Raw genomic sequence first — 17812 nt, forward strand, 5'->3', positions numbered from 1 at the left:
TAAACACCGCTGCAAACATTGCAGATGGGGTGCCCCTACACAACCATCGCAGTACTCGGACTTGGGTGTCATTCACTGGGCGATTTCAACACAGTTCGAGTCAAGCACCCCGAGTTCAAGCACCTCCAGGGCGGTACAGTGGGCGAGTTAAATATTACCATCAGAGATGACACTGCAAAACTTCTTGATAATCACGATCTCCCTGTCTCTGTGGTACTTGAGGTAATCCGAAAATGTGCATTTCGGGGGCCGATGTCTGCAGCGGTGGCGTGAGCTCCAATCACCTCTCTGACTACACCAAAGACACCCGAGATAATCTTGATGTTGTGCAACATGTGCTGAAGGCAGGTGACAGCATGGCAGGAACCCTCGACATGGGCAATTTCCCAGTCGCAAATGTGCCCCCCGCCCCCGCCACGGCGGCACACCAAAGGCTACATGGACTCCTTTGCTCAGGGCATGGTAGCCCTGGTGGAAAGTAAGACCTTGCGGCTTGATGGCACCCCACGCAGGACATCAGCCGGGGTGAACGACAAAATTATGCAGCTGGCAAACACTACCGTAGCCCAGGAAGCAGTGACCGACGACGACGTGGATACAACAGCCTTATTAAAAGGCGCACTCAAATCGTGCTCCTAAGATGCTGCTTGCTGCAGTGTTCATCCAGCTCCACACTTTGCTATCTCAAATCGGTTAGTGGGACACTTCCAATGAACGTTCACGTAGACATTACGCTAGTTACGTTTCCACCCGGTAAAACCATCAAAAAAAGGAAAAATTCTTGTCCTTGAAATCTGGGTTGAACACACGAGCGTAAAATGAATGGTTTGCGATATCTGGCGGAACATCTAACCTTAACTGGGGTGGCTTCCACAAGTTTACACGCAACGATGGCACTTCGCTGCTGATCTACTACACGACGTATCCTTCCTCCGGAGGGACAAGAAATTATTTCGTCCAGCACATTGAGCTACCATAAGTTGAACCCAAGGGTATTTAGGATATACTGGCCTCGCCAGAACGGGTTAAACAATGGCCGATAAGCACCTTTACTTCCGCCTGTGGTCATTCCTTCGCGGGAAAGTTTCTGAAAAAGGGTCTAGGCCCGAAACATCAGCCTGCCTGCTCCGTTCATCCAGCTTTGCACCTTGTTATCTAGTGCTAGTGCACACCCCAGTATAAAGACACAAGATTCTGGTGGGTCTGTGGCTACCGCAGCCAGGGTTGTACAAAAGGAATTCTCCAGCATCTGCAGTTCCCATTATCTCTGATACTATTTTAACCTCACTGCGAAGCCTCTTCCAGGGATGCCTAACCTGAAGAAGTTACCCTCCTCCCTCCGGACCAACCTCAGGGAATCTCTCTCCCATTGCAACTCTCTTGTCTCCATCTTCGGTCCGCCTCCCCCTCTCTCCCTATTTATTCCAGTTCCCTCTCCCCATCCCCCTCTCTGATGAAGGGTCTAGGCCCGAAACGTCAGCTTTTGTGCTCCTGAGATGCTGCTTGGCCTGCTGTGTTCATCCAGCCTCACATTTTATGTTGTACAAAGTTCCTCGTGGTTGGCAAACGCATCGGTAATGTAGCCCTCTCCCTCTCCACTAAGACTCCCGGAACAATATTCCGACCGCATACGCTGGCTACCCCAGAGTCTGACTACCGCGGCATGTTCCGGTAGATTAAGAATTGGGAATTGTGTTTCTACCCTGGGAGGCGCGGCGGGCTAAATTAGCTGGTCTCTTCGGCAATGACTTCTGTTGCTACTGAATATATTTTTGTTTTACATAATGAAGGAAAACGTATATGAAATTTCACAAACAGGTAGCAAAGTAATGCAAATTTCAGACAACGACTGGCTCTACCTATTATGCTGTTATTTGTTAGTAACTAGACATTGGTACACCACTATTGTACAGCTTGTATGAAACAGTGCGGGAAAGACACAATGTTCAAAACCATGGGGGGCAAGTAGAAAGAAATCACTCCCATTAGCAGAAGGATCAAGAACCAGAGGATAATGATTTAGTGAGAGGGTGGGGACAACAAGGTGTAGAGCTGGATGAACAAGGGCAAGGCAGCATCAGAGGAGCAGGAAGGCTGACGCTTCGAGTCTGGACCCTTCTTCAGGAACGGGGCACAAAGCCAAAGTTGCTGACAAAGCTCAGCAGGTCTGGCAGCATCTGTGGAGGAGGAGACAGGGTTAACGTTTCGGGTCCAGTGACCCTTCCTCAGAACTGGGGTGTTGGGGTTTTAGGTGGCGGTGGAGGGGAGAGGGTGTAGTTAGGGACCATGCTGAGGGTTTATGGAGATGGGGGAAGGCGGTATGGTGGAGACAAGTGGGGAGCTGGAGCTCCTCTGCTGCTGCCCGGCCTGCTGTGTTGTCTCAGACTCCAGCATCGGCAGTTCTTGCCACAACGGAGTGAGGGGTTTGGTGCAGTGTTTTAGATAACGGAAGGGAGGAGGAAGGGTGAAGGTAGACGAGGAGTATGTTCCCGCTTTCCCCCCCCTCCTGTGTTTTACTCACTCAGCGCCGCCATCTTGTTCCGCTCGCACTCACCGGAAGAGGCTGTCACTAGGTCCCGCCCTCGCCGCACGCCAATTGGCTGTTTCGCAGCGGCGCCTTCAAGAGGACAGCGCAGTCCTCCCGTCGATTGGTCCAAGCTCCTGTCAATCACTTCACGCCAGCGGCCGGGTCGACGCCTGCGTCGCTCTTCTCCTGTAAACTTAAAGGTAACGATTTAAAGGGGAGGGGACAACGACCAAAGCGACTGATTTTTTTTTAAACTGGCAGAATTTTTCATTTTAAAACCTTAAAATATATATTTTATTTTTATTTTGCGTTAGCTGCGTGGCACAAAGCAAAATGCTGACGTTTATTTTGTATTGCTGTTGCTCATTTGCATAGATGGTAGTTTTTGAATTTGTTTTCATTTCAGCAATTTCATTTAATCGCACAATTTAATTTGTTCGTTTGTTTTATTTGACGTTTTGCACTTCTGCGAATCACCTCAGGATCTACAATTCTTTATCAATCTAATAAATATTGTTCTAAGTTATGACACAATGAAACTTGCATTTCATTTATAGACAATTAAAGAAACACGTTGGACGTGGACAACTCTATATAGAATATAACGCAGAGCGGGCTATTCGACCCAACGAGGCTTTTCTTAGTGGCATAGAGCACTACTGTAGCAGCATGGATCATCCATGGATGATTATTGACTTTAAGGTTGGTATCAAATTTAAAAGAAAGGTGCTTAATGCTGTGAAGATGCATTATGGAGCCATTCAAATGATACAGCACAGGATTTGATTTGATTGATTAATTGCACGTGTCCCTAAGCAGAGGAAAATGCTTTGTTTATGAGCAGTACAGGCCGATCAGGGATTAAAGAAAATAAAACAGCAAATGTGACGCCGCTGTTTTTAAAAAGATGGGGAATTATAAGGATCACCAGACCAAAAACTCATCTTTTTTTTCCTTCACAGATGCTGCCAGACCTGCTTAACTTTTCCAACAACTTTGCTTTTATTCCTGATTGACAGCATCTGCAGTTCTTTCAGTTTTTATTAATGGGGATTACAGACCAGTTAGCTTAGCTTCTTTAATGGGGAAAATATTTCAATCTATCGATCATCATCAGGGAAGAAATAGCAAGACATCTAGATAGAAGAGATAGTAGGAACTGCCGATGCTGGAGAATCTGGATAACAAGGTGTAGACTGTATAAACGCAGCAGGCCAAGCAGCATCAGAGGAGCAGGAAAGCTGATGTTTCAAGTCTGGACCCTTCTTCAGGAAAAGGGCCTTTCTGAAGAAGGGTCCAGACCCAAAACGTCAACTTTCCTGCTCCTCTGATACTGCTTGGCCTGCTGTGTTCATCCAGTTCTACACCTTGTTACCTCTAGACAGAAATTGTCCCATTGTCAGACACAACATGAGTTCATGAAAGGCAGGTCATGCTTAACTAACTGACTGGAATTCTATGAAAACAGTACAAGCATGGTGGACAACGGGAACCCAGTAGATGTGGTGTATCTGGATTTCCAGAAGGCATTTGCCAAGGTGCTGCACAAAAGGCTGCTGCATAAGATAGAGGCATAGATTGACAGGCAATGTATTAGCATGGATTGAGGGTTGGTTAACTAACAGAAAGCAAAGAGTGGGGATAAATGAATGTTTTTCTGGTTGGTGCTAGGTGGCTACTGGTGTGTCTCAGGCATAAATGTTGGGACCACAATTGTTTACAATTTAAATCGATGGTCTAGAGTTGGGGAACCACATAGTGTGTCAGAGTTTGCAGATGATACTAAGGGAAGTGATAGAGCAACATGTGCACGAGACTTAATGTTTGCAGACAGATATAGACAGTTTAAGTGAGTGGACAAAGGTGTGGCAGATGGAGTACAATGTTGATAAATGTGAAGTCATTCATTTTGGTAGGAATAACAATGAACAGGACCAGTATTTGAATGGTTAAAAAAAATGCAGCAGGCTGCTGTGCAGAGGGACTTGGTGTTCTTGTGCATGAATCAGGAGAAGTTTAGTTTGCAGGTACAGCAAGTAATTAAGAAGGCAAATGGAATACTGTCCTTCATTGTTAGAGGGATTAAGTTTAAAAGCAGAAAGTTTATTTACAGCTGTATATGGTGCTGGTGAGGCCGCACCTGGAGTACTGAATGCAGTTTTGCTCTCCTTGAGAGAGGGTGTACTGGCACCGGAGGGGGTGCAGAGGAGATTCACTAGATTGATTCTGGATTAGAGAGGGTTGATTTATGAGGAGAGACTGCGTACTCTGGGATCATATTCATCGGAATTTAGAAGAATGAAGGGGGGGAAGTCTTATAGAAACATATAAAATTATAAAGGGAAAAGATAATGTAGAAGCAGGGAGGTTGTTCCCAGTGGTGGGTGAAACGAGAACATAAGGGCATAGCCTCAAAATTAAGGGGAGCAGACTTAGGACTGAATTGAGGAGGAACTTCTTCACCCAAAGGGCTATGAATCAGTGGAATTTCCTGCCCAGTGAAGTAGTTGAAGCTACCTTTACTGAATGTTTTTAAAGCTAAAATAGATCATTTTTTGAACAGTAGAGGAAATAAGGGTTGTGGTGAGAGAGTAGGTAAGTAGAACTGAGGCCACGAAAAGATCTGCGATGAATGGGGAGTGGATTCGAAAGGCCAGATGGCCTACTCCTGCTCCTGGTTCATATATTCTTATCATAGTAAGCAAGGACATACAGATCATAGAGTGAAAAAAAAACTAGACAAGGACATGGAGCCCTGACGAAGGGTGTAAACCTGAAACGTCAACTTTCCTGCTCTTCTGATGCCGCCTGACCTGGTTTGCTCCTCCATCTCCTCAAGATCAACACTAACAGGATCAGCATTATTTGAAGTTAGAGAATCCATTCATCAGCCCAATAATGGCAGGGAAAAAGCTGTTCTTGAACCTGCTGGCGCATGTGTTCAAGCTGCTGTATCTTCTGCCTGATAGAAGAGGTTGTAGGAAAGCATTACCAGGGTGTGATGGGTCTTTGGTGTTGGCAGCCTTTCCGCAGCAATGGGCCATGTAAATGGAGTCCATGGATGGAAGTTTGGTTTCTACGATGGTCTGGCTGTGCACACAACCTTCTGTAGTTTCTTATGGTCCTGGGCAGATCAGTTGCCGTACCAGGCCGTTATACACCTGGACAATTTGCTTTCAATGGTGCATCTATGGAAGTTGGACCTTACAGACATGCCGAATTTCCTAAGTCACCTGAGGAAGAAGAGTTGTTGTGCCTTCGTGACTGTTGCATCTATATGGGAAGTCCAGGACAGGCTGTTGATTATTGTCACTCCTAGGAACTTGACACTGTCCACCCTCTCAACCTCAGCTCTGCTGATGTAGATGGGGGCATGTTCTCCTCCCTTCTTTGTGAAGTGAATGATCAATTCTTTAATTTTGCTGACATGGTGCAATGATAACAACCTCTCTCTCAATGTCATCAAGCCCTCTATTTCCTTTCTGTATTTTGACTCATCATTGTTTGATATCAGTCCTACCACAGTGGTGCCATCAGCAAATTTGTAGTTGGCATTCTTTCAGAATTTGGTAACACAGTCATGGGTGTACAGAGAATACACCAGAGGACTGAGAACACATCCTTGGGGGGCCTCCAGTGTTGAGTGTTATCATGGAGGAGATGCAGTTGTCTATCTTCACTGATTGTGGTCTTGAGGCTCCAGTTGCAGAGGATGAAACTGAGACCTAGAGTTCCGCCCTCTGTAACAGGATTCTCAAGACCTAGGTCTCAGAGTTTTGCGATGAGGTATTCGGCCCGTTTTGTCCAAGCTGACCCAAAAACATCCAGATTCTTTCAAAAGAATTTTGGATCTCTGCCTTCACCCAATTCACACAGCAAATTCCAGGCACAAAAACTCTTCCCCTTATCCCCTGTAACCTTTTGCCATTCAGTTTAAACCTTTGACCTCTGGTTTTTGAATGCTGTACAAGGGAAACATATTGCTCCTTTCTGTTCTATCTCTACTCCGATAATTTTGTATGATCTCAATCATGTCACCCTTCAGCTTCCTCTGTTCTAACAAAAACAACCCCAACCTCTCTTTCCTAGGGTAGGGGAGTCCAAAACTGGAGGGCATAAGTTTAAGATCAGTTGGGAAAGATTTAAAAGGGCAACTTTTTCAGATGGAATAAGTCGCCAGAGGAAGTGGTGGAGTCTGGTACAATTATAGTGCAGGTTCATAGTTCCTTGAAAGTGGAATCCTAGTAGACAGGATAGTGAAGAAGGCATTTAATATACTTGCCTTTATTGGTCAGTGCATTGACTATAGGAGTTGGGAGGTCATGTTGCAGCTGTACAAAACATTGGTTAGGCCACTTTTGGAATACTGCATTCAATTCTTGTCTCCCTGTTATAGGAAAGATGTTGTGAAACTTGAAACATTCAGAAAAGATTTACAAGGATGTTACGAGGGCTGGAGAGTTTGACCTATGGGGAGGGGCTAAGTAAGCTGGGGCTACTATCCCTGGAGCATCGGAAGCTGCGGGGTGACAGACGTTATAAAATCATGGGGGTCGAGGATAGGGTGAATAGTCAAAAGCTTTTCCCCAGGGTAGGGGAATCCAGAACTAGAGGGCACAGATTTAAGGTGAGAGGGGAAACATTTATAAGGGACCTAAGGGGCACCTTTTTCATTCAGAGGGTCAAATTAGCTGCCAGAGGAAGTGGTGGAGGCTAGTACAATAACATCTAAAAGGCATCTAGATGCGTACATGAATAGGGTGGGTTTAGAGGGATATGGGTCTAATGTTGGAAAATAGGACTGGATTAATTTAGAATATTGGATCAGCATGGATGAGTTGGACTGAAAAGTCTGTTTTTGTGCTGCACTTCTCCATGACTCTACGATCTCTCTGAATAAATAAGAAATTGCGAGAAAAACTCAGCAAAAAAACTCAGTTCTGAAGAAGGGTCCCTGCACCCAAAATATTTTCTCTCCACAGATGCTGTCAGAATTGATAAGATTTTAAAGCAATTTCTGATTTTGTTTCCAGTTTTCAGTATCTGCAGTTCTTCTTGTTTCTTTTTATTCAGTACCCAATCCCTCCCATCTCTCCTTGTAGCTACAGTTCTCCAACCATGGTAACATTCTAGCAACTCTCCTCCGCACTCTCTCCAGAGCAATTACGTCCTTCCTGTAATGTGGTGACCAGAAATGCACACAGTAAACCACTTGTAGCCTCATTAGTGCCTTATACACTTTCATCATTATATCTCTACCTTTCTATTTTATATGTCTGCAAATGAAGGAGGGTTTTTCTTTACAATCTTGTCTATCTGTTCCAACAAAAACAACCCTAACCTCTTTTCCCCAGGTACCTGTGCATCCACTTCAGGACAGTCCATATATTGTGTATTCCCTTTTACCATTTGACCTTTCTAACTGCATTATCTCACAAAAATCAGAGCTGAACTCCACCTGCCACTCACTAACTTGATTAAGTGTTTTGAAGAAGTAACAAAGAAGATTGGTGAAGGCAGAGCGATGGAGGTTATCTGTATGGACTTCAGTAAGGGGTTCGATAAGGTTCGTCATAGTAGCCTGGTTAGCAAGGTTAGATCACATGGAATACGGGATGTACGAGCTATTAAGATACAAAATTGGGCTTTAAGGTAGGAAATGGATGGATGTGGAGAGTTGTTTTTTCGGATGGACCAGTGATGTGCCAGAAAAATTGGTGCTGGATCCACTGCTTTTTGTCATTTATACAAATGATTTGGATGTGAATATAGCAGGAATGGTTAGTAAGTTTGTGGATGACATCAAATTTGATGGTCTAGTGGATGGTGAAGTAGTTAACCTCAGTACGACAGGATCTTGATCAGATATGCCAGTGGGACAAGGATTGGCAGATGGAGTTTAATTTAGATAAATGTGAGGTGCTGCATTTTCGAAAGGCAAGTCAGGGCAGGATCTATACACTTAATGGTAAGGCCCTGGGGAGAGCTGCTGAACAAAGAGACCTTGGAGTGCAGGTTCATGGTTCCTTGAAAGTGGAATCCCAGGTAGATAGATAGTGAAGAAGGCATTTGGTACGCTTTCCTTTATTGGTCAACGTATTGAGTAAAGGAGTTGGGAGGTCATGTTGGAGCTGTATAGGACATTGGTTAGGCCACTTACGGAATACTGTGTTCAGTTCTGGTCTCTCTCCTATGGGAAGGATATTGTGAAACTTAGAACGTAGAACATTACAGCACAGTACAGGCCCTTCGGCCTTCAATGTTGTGCCGACCTGTCATACCAATCTGAAACCCATCTAACCTACACTATTCCAAGTACATCCATATGCTTGCCCAATGACAACTTAAGTGTACTTAAAGTAGGGGGAATCTACTACCGTTGCAGGCAAAGTGTTCCATTCCCTTACTACTCTCTGAGTAAAGAAACTACCTCTGACATCTGTCCTATATCTTTCACCTCTCAATTTAAAGCTATGCCTCCCCGTGCTCGCCGTCACCATCCTAGGAAAAAGGCTCTCCCTATCCACCCTATCTAACCCTCTGATTATTTTATGTATCTCAATTAAGTCACCTCTCAACCTTCTCTCTAATGAAAACGGCCTCAAGTCCCTCAGCCTTTCCTCGTAAGACCTTCCCTCCATACCAGGCAACATCCTAGTAAATCCCCTCTGCACCCTTTCCAAAGCTTTCACATCCTTCTTATAATGCGGTGACCAGAACTCTACGCAATGCTCCAAGTGCGGCCACACCAGAGATTTGTACAGCTGCAGCATAACCTCATGGTTCCGGAACTCGATCCCTCTATTAATAAAAGCTAAAACACTGTATGCCTTCTTAACAGCCCTGTCAACCTGGGTGGCAACTTTCAAGGATCTGTGTACATGAACACCGAGATTTCTCTGCTCATCTACACTACCAAGAATCTTACCATTAGCCCAGTACTTTGCCTTCCAGTTACTCCTACCAAAGTGCATCACCTCACACTTGTCCATATTAAACTCCATTTGCCGCCTCTCTGCCCAGCTCTGCAGCTTATCTATGTCTCTCTGTAACCTACAACGTCCTTGTTCACTATCCACAACTCCACCAAACTTGGTGTCGTCTGCAAATTTACTAACTCATCCTTCTACGCCCTCATCCAGGCCATTTATAAAAATGACAAACAGCAGTGGACCCAACACCGACCCTTGCGGTACACCACTAGTAACTGGTCTCCAGGATGAACATTTCCCATCAACTACCACCCTCTGTCTTCTTTCAGCAAGCCAATTTCTGGACTTGAAATGGTTCAGAAAATATTTACAAGGATGTTGCCAGGATCGGAGGGTTTGAGCTACAGGAAGTGGCTGAGTAGGCTGGGGCTATTTTCCCTGGAGCTTCAGAGGTTTAGGGGCAACTTTATAGATGTTTTTAAAATATGAGGGGCATGCAGAGGGTGAATACCAAGGTACTTTCCCCAGGCAGGGTATGGGAGTCCAAAACTAGAGGGCATTAGTTCAAGGTGAAAGGGGAAAGAGTTAGAAGGGACCTAAGGGGCAACTTCTTCATGCAGAGATTGTGCATGTATGGAATGAGCTACCAGAAGAAGTGATGAAGGTTGGTACAATTACAACATTTCAAAAGCATCTGGATGGGTATATGAATAGGAAGGGGATAGAGGGATATGAGTCTAATGCTGGCAAATGGGACCAGATTAATTTAAGAAATCTGGTCAGCGTGGACAAGGTGGACTGCAGGATCGTTTGTTTCCATGCTGTACAGCTCTATATCTCTAAGACAAAGTTCATGAAAAGTTTTAATTATTTTGATGTATTTATTGTTACAGGTATCTTGTTACAAGATATGGTGAAAAGTGTATCAGAGATAACAGGAACTGCAGATGCTGGAGAATCCGAGATAACAAGGTGTGGAGCCGGATGAACGCAGCAGGCCAAGCAGCATCAGAGGAGCAGAAAAGCTGACGTTTTGGGCCTAGACACTTCATCAGAAAAGTTATGGTGAAAAGTGTATATGATACCATCTTAAAACACAAAAATAAATCAGAACCTAGGATATAAAAGGCAGAAAAACAAAGAAATGAAGAAGGTATCCAATGTTATAATCCTTCTCATTAAATGGTCCACCCTGGGCCAGAAACAATAGACAATAGGTTCAGGAGTAGGCCATTCGGCCCTTCAAGCCAGCACCACCATTCATTGTGATCATGGCTGATCATCCACAATCAGTATCCTGTTCCTGCCTTATCCCCATAACCCCTTTGCTACATGTCCCCTTTGCTATGTAACTGCCATAGGAACAAGAGCTGCCACTCTTTACCACCCTCTCACCTTCAGTGGTGCCCTTGCCAATATGGGTCCTTGCTGGACCTTGCCATCGCAGAAGCTGCTAGTGCTGCCAGGTCTTGTGCCAGGCCCAAACCTGACTCTGCTGCCAACTCCATGAATCTGCACTGGATGCCACTGGGAATCCATACTCACCTCCGCTGCAGCAGCTATGAGTCGGCACTAGGTCCAGCCCATCGATGCAGAAACCGCCGCCAACCCAAACTCTCGCAATGCTGCCGCCATGAGTCTGCGCTGCCGGGCGCACTCGTTGCTGCTCAAGCTGCAACTGAGCTCTTCGCCAAGAGATAAGTAAAATAAAAGAGGGGGAAAAAAGGTGAGAGAAGGACAAGAGGGGGAAAGAAAAGAGCTTATTGATATGTGTAAAGGGAACAATCTCTCCCTCAATGTCAGCGAAACGAATGAGCGGTCATCAACTTCAGGAAAAAGTGTGGCAGACATGCCCCTCCCTGTGTCAATGGTGCTAAACCGGAGATGGTCGAGAGCTTCAAGTTCCTATGCTGGTCCACCCACATTGGCACTACAGTCAAGAAAACACTCGCTGGCCTCTACTTCCTCAGAAGTCTAAGGAAATTGTGCACATGGTGAATGACTCTCACCAATTTTGACAGATATCTGGATCTATCACAACTTGGTATGGCAACTGGTCTGCCCAAGCCCACAAGAAATTACAGGGAGTTGCAAACACAGCCCAGTCCATCATGCACACTAACCTTCCATCCATTGACTCTCTCTACATTTTCTGCTGCCTCAGGAAAGCAATCAACATAGTCAAAGACCCACCCCGACACCGCCCCCCCCACCCCCAAACCCCGGTTATACTCTCTTCCACCCTCTTCTGTTGGGCAGAAGATACAAAAGTTTGAAAACACGTACCAACAGATTCAAGAACAGCTCCTTCCCCACTGTTATTAGTCTTATGAATGGACATCTCATATTAGAGTTGATGTTTCTCTGGACCTTCTCTGTAGCTGTAACAGTACATTTCTGCATTCTGTTCTGTTACCCTGAGGTATTTCTGTAAGGTATTATTTGTCATGTTAGCAAAACAATACTTTTTATTGTATCTCAGTACACGTGACAATAATAAATCAAATCAGATAACATAGAAACATAGAAGTTAGGAGGAGGAGGTCAGTTGGCCCTTCGAGCCTGGTCTGCCATTCATCATGATCCTGACTGAACAACTCAATAGCTATTTCTGCTTTCTCCCCATAACCTTCGATCACATTCAACCCAAGTACTATATCTAGCCACCTCTTGAATACATTCAGTGTTTTGGCATCAGCTACTTCCTGTGGTAAGGAATTCCATAGGCTCACCGCTCTTTGGGTGAAGAAATGTTTCCTCGTCTCCGTCCTAAATGGTCCACCCTAGATCCTCACACTGTGACCCCTGGTTCTGGACACAGCCACCATCGGGAACATCCTCCCTGCATCTACCCTGTCCAGTCCTGTTAGAATTTTATGTTTCTAATGAGATAGCCCCCCCTCATTCATCTGAACTCTACCGAAAACAATCCTAACCTAGTCAATCTTTCCTCATGCGTCAGACCCGTCATCCCTGGAATCAGTCTGGTAAACCTTCGCTGCACTCCCGTGTGAGCAAGAGCATCCTTCCCCAGAAAAGGAGACCAAAACTGCACACAATGTTCTAGGTGTGGCCTCAACAAGGCCCTGTGTCACTGCAACAACACAGCCCTGCTCCTGTACTCAAAACCTCTCGCAACGAAGGCCAACACACCATTTATCTTCTTTACCACCTGCTACACCTGCATGCCTACCTTCAGCGACTGGTGCACAAGGACACCCAGATCCCACTGCACACTCCCCCTCTCCCAATTTACAGCCATTTAGGTCGTAATCTGCCTTCTTGTTTTTGCTTCCAAACTGAATAACCTCACATTTATCCCAATTATATACTACATCTGCCATTGATGTGCCCACTCACTCAACCTGTCCAGATCATGCTGAAGGATCTCTGCATCCTCGTCACAGTTCACCCTCCCACCCAATTTGGCAGCATCTGCAAACTTTGAGATGTACATTTTGTCCGCTCATCTGAATCATTAACATATATTGTGAATAGCTGGGGTCCCTGTAGCACCCCACTCGTTACTGCCTGCCAATTTGAAAAGGACCCATTAATTCCTACCCTTTGTTTCCTCTCTGCCAGCCAGTTTCCTATCCATCTCAATACGCTTCCCCCAATCCCATATACTTTAATCTTGCACATTAATCTCTTTTGTGGGACTTTTGACAAATGATTTCTGAAAGTCTAAATTTACCACATCTACTGGCTCCCCCTTGTCAACTCTACTAGTTACAGCTTCATGGAATTCCAACAGATTTGTCAAGCATGATTTCCTGATCATAAATCCATGCTGACTCTGTCTGATTTTGCCACTGCTTTCTATATTTCACCAATGCATCCACTATTTCTACAGCCACGTCCTTCAGTACTCTGATATGTAAATTAACAAGCCCTGGGGACTTATCTGTCTTCAATCCTATCGATTCTCCCAGCACTATTTCTCTACTAATATTGATCGCCCTCAATTCTTCCCTCTCACTAGCTTGCATTCTCCAGCATTTTTGGTATCTGATTTGTGTCCTCTTTCGTGAAGACAGAACCAGAATATGTATTCAGTTACTCAGCCAATTCTTTGTCCCCTATTATATATTCCCCCATTACTGTCTGTGGGAAACCTACATTTGTCTTCACCAATCTCCTTCTCTTCATGGACCTGTAGAAAGTCTTCATGTCAGTCTTTATATTCCCTGCAAGCTTACTTTCTCGCTGTATTTTCCCCTTCTTAATCAATCCCTTGGTCCTTCTTTGCTGAATCCTAAACTACTCCCAATCCACAGATATATTATATTTCTTGGCCAATCTGTATGCTCCTACCTTGGATTGGATACTGTCTCTAATTTCCTTTGTAAGCCATGCATTGGCCCTCTTACCTGCTTTGCTTTTGTGCCAGAGAGGAATAAACAGTTGTTGTAGTTCCCCCATTCGTTCCTTGAATGTTTGCCATTGCATATCTCCTGCACCCCTTTAAGTAATTCTCCCCAGTTTATCAAGGCCAAGTCAGCCTCATATCTTCATAGTTTCCTTTATTAAGATTCAGCATCCTAGTCTCCAAATCAATAACCTCACTCTTCACCTTAATAAAAACATTCTATCATCATGTTACAATTGCTCATCCCCAAGGGGTCTTGCACAGCTAGATTGGCAATGATTCCCTTCTCATTACACAGTACCTAGTCTAAGATGACCCGCTCTTCGTTCATTCCTCCACATACTGGTCAAGAAGACCATCCCATATACACTTCAGTAATTCCTTCTCTACAGCATTGTGGCTAATTTAATTTTCCCAATCTATACGCAGATTAAAATCACCCAAGATCACTGATATTCCCTTATCACATCCATCTTTAATTTCCTGTTTAATGCCTTTCCCAACATTACACTGTAGTTTGGGGGTCTATATATGACATCCATTAATGTTTTCTGTCCCTTGGTATTTCTCAATTCTACCCATACAGACTCCACATTGTCAAAGCTAATATCCTTTCTTATTTTTTGTTAATTTCCAATTTAACCAGCAATGTCACTCCATGACGTTTCCCTTTTTGCCTGTCCTTCCCAAAACCTGAATACCCTGGGACAACCCCAGGTTCCTATCCCTGGTTACAGATTGGGAGCAATTGTTCCACAGAAAGGGCACAGCAGACATGTGGAGACTGTTTAAGGAGCAGTTGTTGCGAGTGATGCATAAATTTGTTCCTCTGAGACAGGTAAGAAGGGGTAAGATTAAGGAGCCTTGGATGACGGGAACAGAGGTGCTTCTTGTCAAAAAGAAAAAGGCAGCATACGTAAGGTGGAGGAAGCAAGGGTCTAGCACAGCTTTAGAGGATTACAGGCTTGCTCGGAAGGAGCTCAAAAGTGGACTGAGGAGGGCTAGGAGGGGGCACGAAAAAGGCTTGGCAGGAAGGATTAGGGAGAACCCGAAGGCATTTTACTCATACGTGAGGAATAAGAGAATGATCAGGGAGAAGGTAGGGCTGATCAGGGATAGCGTAGGGAACTTGTGCATGGAGTCTGAGCAGATAGGGGAAGCCCTAAATGAGTTTTTTGCTTCGGTTTTCACCAAGGAAAGGGACCTTGGTGTAAATGAGAACTTTGAGGAGCAGGAAAACAGGCTTGAACAGATCAAGTTTGAGGAAGTTGATGTGCTGGAAATTTTGGCAAACATTAAGGTTGATAAGTCCCCAGGGCCAGACCAGATTAATCCTAGGTTGCTCCGGGAAGTGAGAAAGGAGGTTGCTAAGCCGCTGGCGACGATCTTTTCTTCCTCACTCTCCACAGGAGTCGTACCGGAAGATTGGAGGGTGGCAAATGTTGTTCCTCTTTTCAAGAAAGGGAATAGGGAAATCCCTGGAAATTACAGACCAGTCAATCTTATGTCTGTGGTCATCAAGGTTTTGGAAAGAATTCTGAGGGATAGGATTTATGACTTTTTAGAAAAGCATAGCGTGATTAAAGGGAGTCAGCATGGCTTTGTGAGGGGCAGGTCATGCCTTACAAATCTTATTGAGTTCTTTGAGGAAGTCACGAGACAGGTTGATGACGGTCGAGCAGTTGATGTAGTGTACATGGATTTCAGCAAGGCATTTGATAAGGTTCCCCATGGCAGGCTCATTCATAAAGTCAGGAGGTATGGGATACAGGATGATTTGGCTGGATTCAGAATTGGTTGGCCGACAGGAGGCAGAGAGTGTTTGTAGATGGTAAGTATTCTGCCTGGAGGTCAGTGCTGAGCGGTGTCCCACAGGGCTCTGTTCTTGGGCCTCTGCTCTTTGTAGTTTTTATAAATGACTTGAATGAGGAGGTTGAGGGGTGGGTTAGTATGTTTGCTGATGACACAAACGTTGGAGGTGCCGTTGATAGTTTCGAGGGCTATTGCAGGATTTAGCGAGACATTGACAGTATGCAGAGCTGGGCTGAGAAATGGCAGATGGAGTTCAACCTGGATAAATGCAAAGTGATGCATTTTGGAAGGTTGAAATTAAATGTTGAATTTAGGATTAAAGGCAGGATTCTTGGCAGTGTGGAGGAACTGCGGGATCTTGGTGTTCAAGTGCATAGCTCCCTCAAAGTTGCTACCCAGGTGGATAAGGTTGTTAAGAAAGCATATGGTGTTTTGGCTTTCATTAACAGGGGGATCGAGTTTAAGAGCCGCGAGGTTATGCTGCAGATCTACAAAACCCTGGTGAGACCACACTTGGAATATTGTGTCCAGTTCTGGTCGCCCTATTATAGGAAAGATGTGGAGGCTTTGGAGAGGGTGCAAAGGAGGTTTACCAGGATGCTACCTGGACTGGAGGGCTTGTCTTACGAGGAGAGGTTGACTGAGCTCGGACTTTTCTCTCTGGAGAGAAGGAGGAAGAGAGGTGACCTGATCGAGGTGTACAAGGTAATGAGAGGCATGGATAGAGTCGATAGCCAGAGACTTTTCCCCAGGATAGGATTGACTGTCACGAGGGGTCATAGTTTTAAGGTGTTGGCGGAAGGTATAAAGGAGACGTCAGAGGGAGGTTCTTCCCCCAGAGAGTTGTGAGCGCTTGGAATACTTTGCCAGTGGTAGTCGTGGAAGCGGAGTCATTAGTGACATTTAAGCGACTGCTGGACATGCACATGGACAGCAGTGAATTGAGGGCCCCCACCGCATCCCAAAACCAGCCCAGCTCCTCCCCTCCACCCACTGCATCCCAAAACCAGTCCAGCCTGTCTCTGCCTCCCTAACCTGTTCTTCCTTTCACCCATCCCTTCCTCCCACCCCATGCCGCACCTCCATCTCCTACCTACTAACCTCATCCCACCTCCTTGACCTGTCCGTCTTCCCTGGACTGACCTATCCCCTCCCCACCTATACTCCCCTCTCCACTCATCTTCTTTTCTCTCCATCTTCGGTCCACCTCCCCCTCCCTCTTCCTATTTATTCCGGAACCCTCACCCCATCTCCCTCTCTGATGAAGGGTCTACGCCCGAAACGTCAGCTTTTGTGCTCCTGAGATGCTGCTTGGCCTGCTGTGTTCATCCAGCTTCACACTTTGTTATCTTATGAGGGGAATGTAGGTTAGGTTATTTTATTTTTGGATTAGGATTATTCCACAGCACAACGTCGTGGGCCGAAGGGCCTGTACTGTGCTGTACTTTTCGATGTTCTATGTCACTCTGCAGCCATGTCTCCATTAATCCCAACGTATCCATTTACAATCAGTTCATCCACTTTATTACAAATGCTCTACGTATGAAGGCACAAAGCCTTTAAGATTGTCTTTGTAACATTATTTGTTTTGCTGTTAATTTTCTCGATAGCCCTGTTTGAATTTTGTCCTTGGTTTCTTTGCCTATCACTGTTCTTGTTCCACTTTCTACTTTTTGTCCTTGCTCATCCTTCTCTGACTCCTCACATAAGTTCCAATCTCCCAGCAGCCCACAGTGTTGAACTAACAAACACAGTTCACTGCTGGTGATAGTTAATAGAGAGAATTTTAAAAAAACACCCATTGGGGACTTCATGTAGTGCAGTGGTAATGTCCCTAACTCTGGACTTGCAGGCCTGGGCTCAAGTCCTACCTGCTCCCGAGGTGTGTGACATCCCTAAACAGATTCATTTGAAAAACAGGTTAAAATAAAAAGCAGACCCATGGGGGTGTACTTGTGGTTTCTCTAAAACAAAGCACTCCCACTGTACGAAGATAATAAAATGTGAGGCTGGATGAACACAGCAGGCCAAGCAGCATCTCAGGAGCACAAAAGCTGACATTTCGGGCCTGGACCCTTCATCAGAGAGGGGGATGGGGAGAGGGAACTGGAATAAATAGGGAGAGAGGGGGAGGCGGACCGAAGATGGAGAGTAAAGAAGATAGGTGGA

General features: G+C 45.2%; 1 protein-coding gene and 1 long non-coding RNA gene across 2 annotated transcripts in view; one reads left to right on the plus strand and one right to left on the minus strand.

Annotated features, from left to right (window-relative positions):
* The window catches only part of fbxl6 (F-box and leucine-rich repeat protein 6), a 50547-nt gene extending 47977 nt beyond the window's left edge, over positions 1–2570 (minus strand). The window contains exon 1 of the mRNA XM_048562720.2: positions 2522–2570. The gene's annotated coding sequence lies outside the window, so the exon portion shown is untranslated. The remainder of the gene's footprint in view (positions 1–2521) is intronic.
* Positions 196–12278, plus strand: LOC125467206 (uncharacterized). Its single transcript, XR_007250593.2, has 3 exons — positions 196–2727; positions 3085–3229; positions 10353–12278. It is a non-coding gene; the product is annotated as an uncharacterized LOC125467206 (long non-coding RNA).
* Positions 12279–17812: the final 5534 nt, after the last annotated feature.

Source organism: Stegostoma tigrinum, chromosome 2 (genome assembly GCF_030684315.1).
Source record: "Stegostoma tigrinum isolate sSteTig4 chromosome 2, sSteTig4.hap1, whole genome shotgun sequence".
NCBI lineage: Eukaryota > Metazoa > Chordata > Chondrichthyes > Orectolobiformes > Stegostomatidae > Stegostoma > Stegostoma tigrinum.